At 44.7% G+C, this 17177-nt stretch overlaps 1 protein-coding gene across 2 annotated transcripts in view; it reads right to left on the bottom strand.

Annotated features, from left to right (window-relative positions):
- Positions 1-16718, bottom strand: part of SNAP23 (synaptosome associated protein 23) — a 56667-nt gene extending 39949 nt beyond the window's left edge. The window contains exon 1 of one of the 2 annotated variants that reach the window (XM_040969699.1): positions 16618-16718. The gene's annotated coding sequence lies outside the window, so the exon portion shown is untranslated. The remainder of the gene's footprint in view (positions 1-16617) is intronic. The other variant, XM_040969697.1, reaches the window with a different exon arrangement.
- Between the last annotated feature and the right edge of the window lie 459 nt (positions 16719-17177).

The raw sequence follows: 17177 nt of genomic DNA, 5'->3' as shown, positions 1-17177 counted from the left end.
AAACTGTTCAGTCATCATCAGATATTTGCAAAAACAAAACTGTGTATCTTACTGTTTAGGAAACTTTAGATTTATCATATTTTTGTCCATGCCACTATTCCTCATTAGTCTTTCATAGTTAAACTACAAAAAGCAAAATGTTATCTTCTGCAAATCATGATTTCCAGGTATCTACATGCCTTTTTCTTTCTGTACAACCCAGCCTAGCCGCCAAAGGAGTCAGGCTTCACTATCACTCCAAGAACCCCAAGTGAGATGCCTCTCCAAAGCCTGCCCTGCCCAGGCCGTGTGCTCTAAAGTTATCTGTCCCTCTGGCATGGAACTTTTCAATGCCCAACAGAGAAAATGGTGTAAGAAAATTTTAGGGCCCGGGGCGATGGCACAATGGTTAAGTCCTCGCCTTGCACGCCCGGGGATCCCATATGGGCGCTGGTTCTAATCCCAGCAGCTCCACTTCCCATCCAGCTCCCTGCGTGTGGCCTGGGAAAGCAAAGACAGCCCAAAGCTTTGGGACCCTGCACCCACGTGGGAGACCCAGAAGAGGCTCCTGGCTTCGGATTGGCTCAGCTCCAGCCATTGCAGCCGCCTGGGGAGTGGTTATCCTTTAACCACTTGCGCCACTGTGCCGGGCCCTATTTTATTTTTTTTAAAGATTTTTTTTTGGGGGGGGGGGGCCCGGAGCAGTGGTGCAGTGGTTAAGGTCCTCACCTTGCACTCCTGGGATCCCATATGGGCGCCGGTTCTATCCCGGCAGCCCCGCTTCCCTTCCAGCTCCCTGCCTGTGGCCTGGGAAAGCAGTCGAGGACAGCCCAAAGCTTTGGGACCCTGCACCCACATGGGAGACCAGGAAGAGGCTCCTGGCTTCGGATCGGCTTAGTATCCGTTGCGCTCACTTGGGGAGTGAATCATCGGACGGAAGATCTTCCTCTCTGTCTCTCCTCTCTGTATATCCGCCTTTCCAATAAAAAAAAATAATAATAATAAAAATAAATCTTTAAAAAAAATAAAATAAGATAAGATAAATAAAAATAAGAATGATAAGCACTAACCCCTCAGCACCCTGGTAATGACACTCCTCATCAAGTTTTTGCACACAGGGTATTGCAGGTAGGGTAATAGCGTCAAGGTAAAGAAGCCCAGACCTCTCAAGTTGTGTAATTTTGTGATTCCATTCTTAGGGGTGACTCCTGCCAATGAAGGTATGTGCTCTCTTCCTGGTAAAATCAAGCCAAACATCTTGTGTGTTCAAAGAGAGGCTTGAATGCCCAATTAACCTCTGTCAATATCTGAGATTGCAGGCATTCCTTCTTCTAAACATCAAGAAAAGCAGATGTTGGGCCCAGCGGCACGGCTTAGCGGCTAAAGTCCTCGCCTTGAACGCACCATGATGCCATATATGTGCCGGTTTTAATCCCGGCAGCTCCGCTTCCCATTCAGCTTCCTGCTTGTGGCCTGGGAAAGCAGTTGAGGACAGCCCAAAGTATTGGGACCCTGCACCCATGTGGGAGACCTGGAAGAAGTTCCTGGATCCTGGCTTCAGATCGGCATAGCATCGGCCATTGCGGTCACTTGGGGAGTCAATCATCAGAAAGAAAATCTTCCTCTCTGTCTCTCCTCCTCTTTGTATATCTGACTTTCCAATAAAAATAAATAAATCTTTAAAAAAAAAAGAAAAGCAGATGTTGCTGGCAGGTGAGCAATCACTCCTGACACAGCTGTGAGGGTGTTTTGAAGGACACACCCTTTCAGTGACTTCAGTTCTGCTTAACACTTCCCCCACCTCCCTTGTGTAGATGACACACAAGAGAAGAATCAAGCATCTGTAAAACTCGGACGCCTCTGGCATGTTGACATCAGGAAGCAACTGCCCCAGATTTCTCCTCTCTGGATTCCTGATGGTGTTGAGTGCAGGATTATAGTATGTGTAAGTAAATCACATGGCACATGTACAAGGAAGGACAAATACAGACATGGAATAATACTCCTCAGGCTAGTGTTGGCCTGCACACACCTCGTAGGAGGCATCCGATGGCGATGGCATGTTATCTAAAGTTAGCTATACAGCCTGATATTATCATATTCAGAAGTGTTTCTTGTGGAATCAAGAAAAGATAAGGGGCTGGTGCCATAGTGTAGTAAGCTAAACTTCCGCCTGAGGCATCAGCCTCCCATATAGGCAACAGTTTGAGTCCTGGCTGCTCTATTTCCCGTCCAGCTCTCTGCTAATGTGCTGGGAAAGCAACAGGGGATGGCTCAAGGCCTTGGTCCCCTGCACCCACATGGAAAGAAACTCCTGGCTCTTAGCTTTGGTTAGGGTCAGCTCCAGCCATTGCAGCATCTGGGGAGTAAACCGGCACATGAGATACCTCTCTATCTCTCCTTGCTCTGCAAATCTGCCTTTCAAACAAAATAAAACTTTTTTTGTTGAAGGGGGGGCCTTAAAAAAAAGCCATTCAGAATTTGGGATAAAGAGAACAGGTGGGACAAATGATAAACAAACATCACTTGACACAAAGATGCCATTAAATCTACTTTTCTCTGATTTAATCTAGCACATTAAATATTTGTGTTCTTTTACCAAAGCACCTAGGAATTTAATCTACTTGGCTAGTTGCATAAGTCTGAGAGGAAAGCCAAGGATTTTTCCTCAGGCTTTTTACACCCTGCTGCTCTTGCTGTGGTTGTGCTAGAATACTCCTAACTTGAGTTTCCTAAATTTCTTTTGCTTTCAGTCCTGGACGTGGGAAAATACTCAAAGAGTGCCTATTCTGTATCATCTACCCTTTATTCAGATAAAGACCACTTTATTTTACTGTATTGCATTTTTTGTTTTTAAAGACTTACTTATTGCAAAGTCAGATATATAGAGAGGAGGAGAGACAGAGGGGAAGATCTTCCGTCCGATGATTCACTGCAATGGCCAGAGCTGAGCTAATCTGAAGCCAGGAGCCAGGAGCTGGGTCTCACATCTGGGTAGCAGGGACCTCAGCAGTGAGCCATGTTTTGCTGCTTTCCCAAGCCATTAGCCAGGAGCTGGGTCAGAAGAGGAGCAACAACATTTAAAAAGGGGAGAGGGGGCATAGCACCATGACATAGCACATAAAGCCACCACTGCCTGGGACACAAGCATCACAAATGGGTGCCAGTACAAGTCCCAACCACTCTATTTCTGATCCAGACTCTGATAATATGTCTGGGAAATCAGTGGAGGATGACTCAAGTGCTAAGTTTCCTGCTACCCATATGGAACACCAGACACAATCTCCTGGAAGGCCCAGTGCAATAGCCTAGTGGCTAAATTCTTGCCTTGAATGTGCCAGGATCTCCTATAGGCACCGGTTCATGTAGCAGCTGCTCCTCTTCCTTTCAGCTCCCAGCTTGTGGCCTGGGAAAGCAGTCAAAGGCAGCCAAAAGCCTTCAGACCCTGTGCCCACATGGGAGACCTGGAAGAAGCTCCCATCTCCTGGCCCCTGGCTTTGGATCAGATCAGCTCCAGCCATTGTGGCCACTTGAAGGGGGAACCAGTAGATGTAGGATCTTTCTCTATCTCCTTATCTCTGTGTATCTGCCTTTCTCATTTAAAAAAAAAAAAAATCGGAGCCCAGCACAGAAGCTTAGCAGCTAAAGTCCACCCTGCACATGCTGGAATCCTATATGGGCGTCAGTTCATGTCCCGGCAGCCCCATTTCCCATCTAGCTCCATGATTGTAGCCTGGAAGAGCAGTGGAGGACAGCCCAGTCTTGGGATGCTGCACCAGAGGGAGACCCAGAAGAGGCTCTTGGCTCCTGGCCTCAGATTGGCGCAGCTCCTGCCAATGCAGCTGCTTGAGGAGTGAATCAACAGATGCAAGATCTTCCTCCCCATCTTTCCTCTTCTCTATATATCTAACTCTCCAATTTAGAATAAAAAGAATCTCCTGGTTTCACACTAGTACAGTTCCAGCAGTTCCAGCTACCTGGGGAGTAAACCAAAGAATACAAGATTTCTCTGTCTTGTTCTCTTTTTCTGTAACTTTGCCTTTTAAATAAATAAGTGAAATTAAAAACAAAAAAGGGAGGGTCAGTACAATAGCCTAGTGGCTAAATTCTTGCCTTGCACACCAGGATTCCGTATGGGCGCTGGTTCTAATCCCAGCGGCTCCGCTTTCCATCCAGCTCCCTGCTTGTAGCCTGCAAAAACTGTGGAGGATGACCCAAAGTCTTGACACCCTGCACCTGTATGGGAGACCCGGAGGAGGCTCCTGGCTTCGGATCAGCACAGCTCTGTACACTGCGGCTGCTTGTGGAGTTAATCACCAGACAGAAGATCTTCCTGTCTGTACCTGACTTTAAAAAAAAAAAAAAGCTACTGGCTCCTAGCATTGTACCTGCCCATCTCTAGCTGTTGTGGCTTTCGGAAAGTGAAGCAGTAGATGGAAAATCTCTGTTTCTCCTTTCTGCAACTCTGTCTTTCCAAAAAAAAAAAAGAGAAAGAAACCTATGTTTCACATCAGAGTGCCCACACTTACCGCTGCAAATGCAAATCCTAGGAGAGAATGCTCACGGTTTAAGGAATTAAATTCCTGGGAGCAACTCTAGCCAGCATCTGCACTGTCAGACATTCATACCAGTTCCTAGCTGCTCTGCTTCCAATCCAGCTCCCTACAAACATGACTGGGAAAACAGCAGAAGGCAGCCCGAATGCTTGGGTCCCTCTACCCACCTGGGAGACTTGGACAGAGTTCCAGGTTCCTGACTTCAGCCTGGCACAGCCTCCACGGTCACAGACCTGCTGAATGCACCAGCGGATCTCTCTCCTTCTCTGTGTGCAACTCTGCCTTTGGAGACAAGGACTGAGTCACTAGCGCCTGCCTTTGCAGTCTGGCCTTGCCCTTGCCTTTGTAGACATTTTAGGGAATAACCTAGACAGCGGGAGCTCCTTCTCTTTTCTTCTCAACCAATCCAGGCCTGACTAAGTACAAAGGTATTTTCAAAAAAATTATGCAGCAGTGGATATTTGGTGTCACAGTTAAGATGTCACTTTGGGTGTTAAAACTCCTCTGCAGCAAGTGGCAGCTTGAGATATCCTCCCATCTCATTTCATCTTGAACTGAGGCTTGTCCCTGCTTCTGATCCAGCTCCCTGATAATACATACCTGGAAGCAGTGGACGAAGCCCCAAACACTGAGTTCCTGCCACGCACATGAAATACTCATACGGAATTCTTAGCTCGTGGCTCTGCCCAGCCCCAGCTCTATGGGCACTTGGAGAATACAGCGACAGACAGAAGCAGCTCTCTATTCCTTTGTCTTTCTCTGTTACTCTGCTTTTCAAGTAATAAATTAGATAAAATTTTTTGAAGGTTTTACTCTTACATATTTTTTCCATTTTTCTACAAATCTTTTCCCAAAATTTTTACTTAAAACATTAACCATACAAAAATAAACATCATATGGGTGCCACATGACATTCCAACACATATATACATTGTGTAATGTCCAATTAGAGTAAATACAGCTACTTTCACAAACATTCAACATTTATGGCCCACGCATCCTATATCCCGAGTCTTTTACATATATTTAATTTTATTTATTTTTTTTTTAAGATTTATTTTTATTATTTTTTCATTGGAAAGGCAGATATACAGAGAGGAGAGACAGAGAGAAAGATCTTCGGTCCGATGATTCACTCCCCAAGTGACCGCAACGGCCAGAGCTATGCCGATCCGAAGCCAGGAGCCTCTTCCGGGTCTCCCATGCGGGTGCAGGGTCCCAAAACTCTGGGCCGTCCTCGACTGCTTTCCCAGGCCACAGGCAGGGAGCTGGATGGGAAGCGGGGCTGCCGGGATTAGAACCAGCGCCCATATGGTATCCCGGGCGTGCAAGGCGAGGACCTTTAACCACTTGCGCCACCACGCCGGGCCCCGATATATTTAATTTTAATAACACATGCATGCATACACACAAAAACACACACACAGGTAGAGAATCCCTTATTCAACATGCTTGGGGTAGAAGTACTCAGATTTTGGAACATCTGAATAGAATCCACTAGTTGAGCATCATTCATGTGAACATATGAAATCAGACAGGTTTTGGGCATCAAGTTGTAGAGTATTCTGAATTTAGTGTTTTCAGATTTGTGATGTTCAACTTTGTATATACATATGCACGTTTGACTCTACAAGTATAATAAATAGCAGGCCTTCCAATCCCTCTACTACAAATGGAAACCTGCTGCCAAAACTCTCAAGACAGTAATTTTCAGTAGAATCACTTCTCCATCCTGGTTTTAACTGTGATTTTTTTTTTTTTTAAGATTTATTTATTTTTATTGGAAAGTCAGATATACAGAGAGGAGGAGAGACAGAGAGGAAGATCTTCCATCTGATGATTTACTCCCCAAGTAGCCACAACCACAGGTGCTGCGCCAATCCGAAGCCAGGAGCCAGGAACTTCCTCCAGGTCTCCCACATGGGTGCAGGGTCCCAAAGCTTTGGGTCATCCTCGACTGCTTTCCCAGGCCACACGCAGGGAGCTGGATGGGAAGTGGAGCTGCTGGGATTAGAACCAGCGCCCATATGGGATCTTGGTGCGTTTAAGGCGAGGACTTTAACCACTACGCTATGGTGCCAGGCAATTAACTGTGAATTTCTAAGTCACATAGTTACAGAGCTATTTCTTCACATATTTCAACTCCAGATAACATCTATTGATTTTCTTTCCAAAAAAAAATTATTTATTTATTTATTTATTTGAAAGGCAGAGTAACAGAGAGACAGACAGATGGTCAGAGCTGTGCCAAGTCACCCAAAGACAGGAGAATAGAACACCATCTATTTTTCCCACAAGGATAATCAGGGCCCAAGCACTGCGGCTATCTTCCAAGACTTTCCCAAGCATATTAGCTAGGAGGAGGATGGAAAATGGAGCAGATAGGATGTGAACCTACACTCTGACACGGGATGCTAGTGTTACATGCAGTGGTTTAACACTGCACCCCTATGCTGGCCCTGATGTCTGCTGACTTCCTACAGTTCTATTTAGATTACCATATTTAGTTCTATTACCCTCCCATCTCCTTGTTCGAATTATTGATCAGCAAACTGTAGGTTAGCAGACTAATTAAATTCTTTACTAGAAGTGACAAGTGTTGAACAGTAAAGAAATCTACTCCACTCTGGTTGTTCTAGTCAAACCGTGAGGAACGACTGCAACTCTAAAGCCCGTGCCTTCCCTAAGTCTAGGCCTCCTTAAGATTCACCTACCTCGGGCCCAGTCCTTTGGCCTAGCAGCTAAAATCCTCGCCTTGAACATGCCGGATCCCATATTGGCGCTGGTTCTAATCTCAGCAGCTCCACTTCCCATCCAGCTTCCTGCTTGTGGCCTGGGAAAGCAGTCGAGGACGGCCCAAAACCTTGGGACCCACAAGGGAGACCTGGAGGAAGTTCCTGGTTTCCGGCTTCGGACTGGCGCAGCACTGGCCATGGCAGTCATGTGGGTAGTGAATCATCTGATGAAAGATCCTCTCTGTCTCTCCTCCTCTGTATATCTGACTTTCCAATAAAAATAAATAAATCTTCAGCTTTAAATTCTGTTGTCAGCTAATCCACTGTAACTTTGTAACCCTGTTCCCACCAATCCACTGAAATCTCATGGTGCTGTTGGCCCTCTCCACTAACCCTCAAGGCCCCTGCCCCTAACCCCCACCCATTTACCAATTCCCTGAAGCTCCGACAATCCTACCTACCACTCCCTCATGGCCCCGTGACACCCACCTCTAGCCACAAAACAGGCACATTCTCATGGGTGTTCTCCCCTTGGCGTGCTGCCCCTTCCCCTGCCCAGACCTTCCCCCATCCTCATTCCTCTAGCTCTCCTCTCCCCACTTCCCTTACAGCCTCCTCCTACCTCCTTCCCCCCCCCTCCACTCTCATCCCTACCCTGCTGGAAGAAAGGACTTCCTAGGTGCCTTGCTGTGTCTGGTATTTCAGTTTATTGCAGCAAACTTCTCCCAAAGAGAGATCAGATGCCAGAAAGGACTAACACCATCAAATCCTTATTCCAAAGAACCTTTTTATTTATTTCAGAAAACCAGAGTTTCATAGAACAATATTTGGAAGTCACTGGTCTATAGAGATTTCTGCTTTTCGCTCATACTGATTGATAAACGTGTCTGTTTTGGGATCCAAAAACTGCTCAAGAGTAATTAGGACCATGGGGGAAGGGTGGGGAAACAGCCATTGTCAGTAACTGAAAATTCTGTCATAGACGCATTAGATGAGATAGGAAGAGATTTGGGGCCACATTCCTAATCAGCAGGAAGAGAAGATATGACACTTCATCCTTCAGCAACCCTTAAGACTAAGGGAATGATATGGTTTTAGGCAGCAAGTTCAGAGTCATGAGTTTGGAAACCACATCTCCCCAACTTATATAATCCTTTCTGCTCACATGTGAGTCAAATGATGCTCACCTATCATTACCAAGGCCCTTAAAGTCCATGTGGGCGGTGGGTAGTGGTAGTGGTGGTGGTGGTGGTGGTGGTGGGTGTGTGTGTGTGATGGTCTCTCACTGTCTTCATTGCATGCCTCATTGAGAAAGTGTGTGTGTGTGTCACTCTCTCCATTGCATGCTTCATCACTCGGGCTCTTGGCCTCTCCAGTAACTGCTTACTCTCCTGCTCCTGAAAGAACAGAAAGTAATGCCTCTTATCCTTTCCCTTTCCGGCTCACTATCCCTAAACATAGCCCATGTATGTCTGTATTCTTCACCTTTTGAATAAACTCTACCACTTGCTTAAGCTGTGTCAGTGCTTGTACTTAAAATGCTTTTTAAGCAAGAGGCAAGAAGAGCCTAAGTAATAAATATTCGGCCCAACATAAGACCACACATTTTAAATTTCTTTTGTACCTTCATCCCAGAAAATTGTCTCTGATGACAAATAGGCCTTAGAGATCATCTAAGCCACGCCCTAAGACTAACAGAGAAATATGCAACTCTCTGGCTCTTCCTACAAAACTTAATTCCTACTTGGAAGGGTGGGGGTGGAAATAGGAGGGTACTTCCTGAAACAGAACTGATAGTAGCTAAAACAAACAGCAGTCTGTAGAGCCTGCAGTATTCTCAAGGGCAGGCCAGGTCAGGGTGCAACTGAAGAGGGGAACTACAGGCTAGGACTGTCAGAAAAGGACCTTATGAAAACTACCGCTTAGAGATGGTGAAACCTCCCAAGACGCTGAATCACACCTGCAGATGGAAGGCACTGAGAAGTTAGTCAGCAGCCCGCTTATGCCAAAGGCCTGGCAGAAGCCATGAGGCCACTCCTTCTTAATTCATTTCACAATTAACTCATCTCACAAATATTCAAGTACCAACTATCAAGTAAAGAATCTTTTTTTCAAGCTATTTTTGCTAGAATGTAGAAAAAAATAAAAGACTCCTCTCTATTCCTCCAAACATATTCTCTTCACTCCATTTGCTACTTGTTTTATAGATGTCAGTTCCTGAAAGATAATTTCTAGTAGTCTACTTACTACTAAAACCAATGTGAGTCACTCTGAAGACCTCCTTGGGCATGTATGGCTTCAGTTATTACTGGCTCTTCCAATACTAAGCTTATTTCTAGACAAGGTAAGAAAATACACTTTAGGGACTGGTGCGGTAGCCTAAAGGTTAAAGTCCTCACCTTGCACGCTCCGGGATCCCATATGGGCACCGGTTCCAACCCCGGCAGCCTCGCTTCCTATCCAGCTCCCTGCTTGGGGATTGAGAAAGTAGTTGAGGACAGCCAAAAAACCTTGGGACCCAGCACCCACTTAGGAGAGCCGGAAGAAGCTCCTGGCTTCACATCGGCGCAGCTCCAGCCACTGCAGCCACTTGGGGAGTGAATCAACAGACTGAAGAGCTTCCTCTCTGTCCTCCTCTGTATATCTGAGTATATCTCTGTATATTTTTATTTTTCAATAAAAATAAATAAATCTTTAAAAGAAAAAATATTTGTGGAGTTCACTCTGTAGCCTCACAAGTAAAGTGCTGACTGTGGTACTGGCATCCCATAACAGCAGGAGTTTGCATCCCAGCTGTTCCACTTCCAATGCATCTCCCTCCTAAGGTGCCTGGGGAAGCAGTGAGAAAGGCTAACATCCTGGGGCCCATACATCCACATGGGAGAGCCAGAAAAATCTCCTGGCTCCTGGCTTTGACATGGTCCAACTCTGGCCAATATGGTAATCTGGTGAGTGAACCAGATGATGGACAATCTCTCTCACTCCCTTGCTTTTTCTGTTCTGTTCCTCCCTCTGTCTGTAACTCTGCCTGTGAAATAAATGAATAAATCTTAAGGAAAGAAAAAGAATAAATGTGTTGTATGACCATAAAGCAGCCATTGGTAGCACATATTCTGATCACTGCCAGATCCTGGATTCTTCCTATCCCTGATATTCAGATGATTTTCTTCAAGCTATTTAGGTTATAATTTTCTCATTCATTAGGTTCTACTCAAAAGATTGTTTCAGAAATAAAATGAACTGAGGTCAGCATTTTGGTAACAAAGGTAAACTGCTACTTGAAATGCTAGTGTCAGTTCAAGTCTGGGCTTCACTGCTTTCCAGTTCAGCTTCCCACCAATATGCCTAGAAGTCAGGGTCAACACAATGGCTCAATTGACTCCTCCTCTCCCTACAAGTGCCAGCACCTCAATGGTCACTGGTTCGTGTCCCAGCTGCTCCACTTTCCATCCAGCTCCTTGTCTGTGGCCTGGCAAAGCAACAGAGGATGGCCCAAAGCCTTGGGACCCTTCACCCACATGGGAGACACGGAAGAAGCTCTTGGTTCTTGGCTTCAGATCAGCTCATCTCCAGCCATTGCGGTCATTTGGGGAGTGAACCATCAGACGGATTTCTCATGTCTCTCTATAGACCTGCCTTTCAAACACAAACAAAAAAGAATACATGCCTTTCCTTGAAGGCAATAGATGTGATGGCCCAAGTACTCAAGTCTTTTAACACAGAGAGACTTAGATGGAGTTCCTGATTTTGGCCTAGCCCAGCCCTGGCTGCTCTAGTCATCTGCAGAGTGAATGAGTGGATACATTATCTTGATAACTCTCTCATGTACTCTGACTCTCAAAGAAATAAATCTAAGAGAGGACGAACAGACTTGTTCTTGTACCCAAAGTGCTGCCAGTGTATGTTCTCAGTTTATGCACTCTTTCTGTGTTACCTGACTTCCAGTATCACAGTATTTAAGAAACTAAGCAGATTAGAGCAGACAAGAAAGGGTCAGCTTGGACCCACATATGCCTAACTAGGTAGGACACAAAGATTAGTTACTCCTCGCTAAGGTATTGAAGATTTCTCTGCACACCCCATCTAAAACTGTCTGGACCTCAATTGTTAACAAATGCTTTGTTAGAGTTATAATCCTCTTTGGACTATCCTCAAACTCACCAAGTTCAGTTAAATCATGCTTCAGTGCTACAAGCTATTAAATATAAAAATGAAAATAGACACAAGAAAGCTGAATAGTACCTTATAGCCACTTTAAGAAGTATAGCAGCCAGTTCTGTATATAAACTAAAACTGAAAAGTCAATGAAGTAGTCAAAGGTTGTAGTTAAGAACTTGCATTTTCTAGCATATTGGTCACTCAATACCATGTCAATTAACCCCATAATGATGCAAATTGTTGTTGATGTTATGTTGTGGCTTTTCATTGGACGGGATGATATTCTGCCAGCTCTGCTTTCAGATCAGAGATGGTCTCCCCAAGAAACTGTTGAATTTATCTGGACAATAAGAGGGTGGACTCTATGCATGGAACATGCTTGCAATGAAAGAATCATGACTGGATTTAAACTGTAACACTGCAACAAGGTGGAGGAATCCACCATGGGGGGAGGGTACGGGGAGGAGTTTGGGTACTCCCAGAGCCTATGAAACTGTGTCATAAAATGAAAAAAAAAAAAACGAACAAAGCAGAAAGTTTCAGGATGAACTTGTAATAACAGCCAACCTGGATGGTTTGGGTGAATAATGCATTTGAGCAGGTATCATCTCCCTTGTCCTCTTGTTTTCATCCCTGAAATCTCATGCCCCAAGTTATTCCAGATGTCTACTCCAAAGATGTGCTTACTTGAATATTCTAAAGTTGAATGGTAGAGAACAGATGGAATAAATAGAGATTACACAAAGTAAATCAAAAATTTAGATAAACTATGATTCACAAGCAAAATTCATTTTTCTTTTTTTTTTTTTTAACATTTATTTGTTTTTACTGGAAAGGCAGATTTACAGAGAGATGGAAAGACAGGTCTTCTGTCTGCTGGTTTACTCCCCAAATGGCTGCAATGGCCAGAGTTGAAATGACCCAAAACCAGGAGCCAGGAGCCTCCCTGGGTCTCCCACATTGGTGCAGGATCCAAAGATTTTGGGCCATTCTCTGCCGCCCTCCCAGGCCACAAGCAGAGAGACAAACAGGAAGTGGGGTAGCAAGAACATGAACTGTGCCCATTGAGGATCCTCACACTGAGGGAGGATTAGCCAATTGAGTCATTGCACTGGGCCCACATTTTTCTCTTTGGGAACCTATCTTTTGCTCCTAGATTTCATTCCTAACCTGAAATGTTAAAATTATTCACGTACATACTTCAAAAGCTGTAGTATATGTAAACTATCTATACAAAGTACAAAGTTTTGAGTATTTCCAAAATCTCTAAACATTCCAGTTTAGGCCAAAAAGAAACTATGCTGTGATTGGGAAATCTAATGCTTTCCTGGAGTCATTTAGATGAGAGTCAGTTTCATATGAAGGATAGTTTTCCACTTTTACTTCCTCTCTCTCAAGCTCCCTCTCCACCTCCTTCTATGTGAACAACTTTAGGCAGTCTTTATGTAAAGGCCTCAAGGCTATGCAAATAATAAGTTATCACAGAATTCCATCTATTAAACATCTTGGTTTCAAACAATACTGAAGCAAATGATTTCAGATAGAAATCATACTGACTGGGAAAGTACCACTAAAAATAAGAAGCCCAAAGGATCAAAACTTCTACAACATTTGCACACAATCTGTTATTATAACTTAATTATTTTGTGTCCAATGCCTGCTCTTCAACTCTCTGTCTACCTTGGAATTTCCACAACTCCATAATAAGTGACCTTGGAGCAATCCTGGGGAAGTAGACGTAGGTATAACAAATGATTACATTAACCCTGTCTAAAGGAAGGGCTGTGCAAACTGAAAAAGAATGTTCTACATGAAAGATGAGAAAAAGACAAGACTTGAAAGCTGACAACCAACAGAGGAAACAGAAATGGACCATCTGGCAGTATGACATAAGCCAGGCAAATTGAGGAGTGGGGAATTGGCAAGGTTTCACTCAGCCTGAATGAAACAGTCACCCAAACCATTCAAGTATTATATCTCTGATTCCAAGCTCACATAGAAGCTTTTAGCTAGCTTCTCAAATATCCTGAGATATGGAGCCAGAAGCCAGATACAGACAGTATAAAAACCTAAGTCCCTGGATAAGATTATCCCCTACATTTCTGTTTATGCAAAAGAGACTATAGTCTAAAGTGCCCAAGAGCTAGAGACATAATGGCTTCAAATCCTTACTCCGCTTAACTTTTCTGTTTCAGTTTTCCTGTTCAGTGAGAGTAATGCTAGTGATGCTTACTTCAAGTGTTGTCACATGGACTGTTAATTCATGCAAGGCACTTAAGCAGTACTTGATACATAGCACTCAATAAAACTACAATGATTTTTTCATAATAATTATTAAACATCTCTCACAATTTAAATGTGTGAGTCAAAATCTGTGACCAACTTTAACAAAAAAAAAAATGATTATCAAAGAAATGCTTTAATATAAGGCCTCAATGGTCAGGCAAGAATATAAAATGTGTGTATGTACTGGGAGGAGCTCAACTCGAAGAGGCAATCAGGATGACACCTGCAACCCCAGAATCCTGTATTAGTGCTAGCTAGTCTCCACTTCTAATCCAGCTCCCTGCCAACACCCTTTGGAAAGCAGCAGAAGATGGCCCAATTTCTTGGACGCCTGTAATCATGGTGGAAATCTGGGAAAAGTTCCTGGCTCCTGGCTTCACACCCTCCCAGATCCTATCATTGCAGCCATTTGGGGTATGAATCACTCAATCTTTCAAATAAATTAAATATAAACAACTTTTTTTTAGGAGGCAAACAGGAAATAAATCATGAATGCTTTGTATAATACACCAAGAACTTTGAAGTATGTCTTATAAGCATGAAGAGGTACCCCGAAATAACTTCAACTGTCAAAACATTATTAAAACAAATTTAAAACTGACAAAACTTGCAAAAATATCAAGGAGAAAAATCCAGAAAAAAAAAAAAAAACAATGCTCAGTGATTTAAATATTTTCGTTGCAACACAAGGTAAATTGAAACCAAAACAGAATGTAAGAAACTGAAATAAGTACAAACAAGCCCTATCCCCAGCATTCTCTATTTTTAACAAAGGCACAGTGCTCCTGTTTCCTGGCTCCATTATCCACTTCCTCCAATTGTTGAAGGCCCCAAATTCATCATTTTCAAGTTTCTCTCCTCCACAAAAAAAGAACAGACCAGTCCCTGTCACCTGCTCCTCTGCCTATAGATCCACAAACAAATGTATCCTAGTATAAAGAACTCAAGGTCCTTAGGGGCAAGCAACATCAGACGCTGCAAACACCACAATATATACATAGCACAGAGTGCAAACAGATAAAAACACATTTCCAGAATGGCTGAGACACGGGAACTAAATGAAAAAGATTTAATTCAGAAAACAGGGGTGAGGGGGGAAAGCTGATGCTTTCACAAAAATCACAAACAGCAAACATCTCTTTTGCTATCTGAATCTGCTTGCACCCGAAATAACCAGATACATTTTTGAAAACTGTGTCACAACAACAAACACTACCACAGGGTTCACAGAATTCTCAAGCTCCTGGGCCTTAATCCAATTTTCATATATTTTAACAATGTGTCCACTAAGCCCAGAGTTCTATTTCCTCACATGCAGAGTAGAAACATGATTTTAGCTGTCACATCAGGAATAGCCAATTAACAGTTATACAATATGATAATGCAAATTAGGGAAGATATAAGATATACCAAACTCATTATTTCGCAGTTACTGCTTTGAAAAAAAGGCAATATTTGTTTTTTCAAAATCAATAAAAATATGAAGTAAAGAGACAATAGCAAATGGCAAAAAATTATCACGGTAGTGTGACTTCTTGGTGAAGCAATGACAGCTGTCCTGTGAGCACAGGATATGGCTGTGATTGACTGTTTCCTGGTTCTAGGTTGTGTTCTGGAATGATTAGGAAAAAATGTGACCTTTAGTTAACTGAGTTTGTATGCTGCATTTAAGTTCATTCAGAATAAAACAAACACAGCATCATGCATACAGAAAACCTACCACGTACAAGGGAAAAACGCAATATTTTTTGGAAAAAAAATCAAAGCAAGTCTGTCATTCCTCTTCTGGAACCAAGGCAGCAATTTTCTGTTGTAAATCTATTGAGCACAAGCACCTAAAATCAAAAAAGCCTAGCAAGATGGGCAATCAGTACCTTCTATGATCACTCCATCTACACCTCACGTGTCACAGGAGCCCGGTATCAAGAGGTTTTTCTGCCATTTGTTAGCATTTGTATCATCTTATTCTTTCTCATCAGCTCTCACCACTTTTAAAGAACAAATGATAAGGGGCCAAAAGATGCCTTCTACATCCACTCAGCTGGTGACAGAAATAACTTTTCTTATTTTCCTAAAAAAGCTTTTTAGATGAGATCTCAAACCATTGTAGCTAAAGACATCTCACAAATTTCAAGCATTCACTTTCCGGGTAGGCAAGCCCGTGGGAGAACCACTTTTACCTGAGACATCTGAGAACCAGCCTTGGCATAGCAGGAACTTTACAGAATCCTGTCTCTGCCAACCCCTGGACCACCTGCTGGACACTCTGCACACGCACTGTCCGAAAGCTACCAACATGGGAAGATCAACAGCAAAAAAATCCAGTGATACTCCGTCCTTTTTCCTTCCTCAAACAGGGTCTCTTTCGGTTCCCTCTATCAGCAGCTGCAGCGGCAGCACTAACACTGTGCTGACTAACGACTAAGGACGAACAAAAAGGATGAGGTGAAACAACACTTTACAGGGCTCTCCCTCCCACCCCCACCCTTCCTCCGTCCACCCCGAACTGCACTCTGAACTCTGAGCCTTTGCTTCGCGCGTCTGCAGTCAAGCCAAGGGTGGACCCTCCTAGTCCACTCCTTGGAGCAATTATGTCAGGGCCATCTCACCCGTGTGGTCACCATGTAGTCCATTAACCCCAACTACGCAATGTGGGCGGCAGGCAAAGGGCCCGGGGGTGCTGATGTCCGCTTAAAGCGCGGCAACTACGAGCCCGACACCCCGCCTCCGCCAGCCCCTTTCACGGTCCCCCCTTATCGGGCCCAACCTGCTGGTTCTGGGCCAGAGTGTCCCCTCCTCTCTTGAAGCCCAACCCGCCAACTTCTCAACAGTCACAATACACCGTTTCTTCTCAAGACACCAGCCGCACCTTCAGCTGCCTCAGCACCCCCCTGGACACTCACCAAGCTCCTCCCGACCACTGGTCTCTCTGGCCGCGGCAGCTGTTCGGACTCTCCAGCTCTGGACTTGGAGCTGCGCCCTGGTCGCGCCTGCGCGCGCTGGAGTCGCGAGGCTGCGCACTTCCAGGGCGCCGAGGCGGCGGACACACCCCTACGGCCGGAGCCAATCACGGAGCGGGGGTGTTAAATCTCCCTTGCCACGCAGGCCTGGAGCCTGAGAACTCACCCGTTAACCCGACGGCTTCCAGTCCCCCCCTCGCAGATGGGCGAGCCGTGTGCCCCGCACGGTGCGGGGTCAGCCCTGAGGGAAAGGAGGCAGCTGGCTGGGACGCGCCGAGCACTGTTCAGGGCCAGCCCTGAAGGAAAGGAGGCGGCTGGGAAGGGCTCCCTGTGCTGCGGGGCCCCGTTGAGCGACCCACAGACCGGACGGAACACACATGGGAGCACGCAGGAAATTCGAGGCGCCTGCGGCTCACCATGAACAAGGCCTTTTGATCTTAGGAGTATCTGTAAGTGTTCCTGGAGGAAGTGACTTTGGAGTCGTGAAGGATAAATCGGATTCT

Source organism: Ochotona curzoniae, unplaced genomic scaffold (assembly GCF_017591425.1).
Source record: "Ochotona curzoniae isolate NIBS_2020 unplaced genomic scaffold, NIBS_Ocur_1.0 scaffold_4701, whole genome shotgun sequence".
NCBI lineage: Eukaryota > Metazoa > Chordata > Mammalia > Lagomorpha > Ochotonidae > Ochotona > Ochotona curzoniae.
Note: the sequence above shows the minus strand (reverse complement) of the source record. Positions and strands in the feature narration are given on the sequence as shown.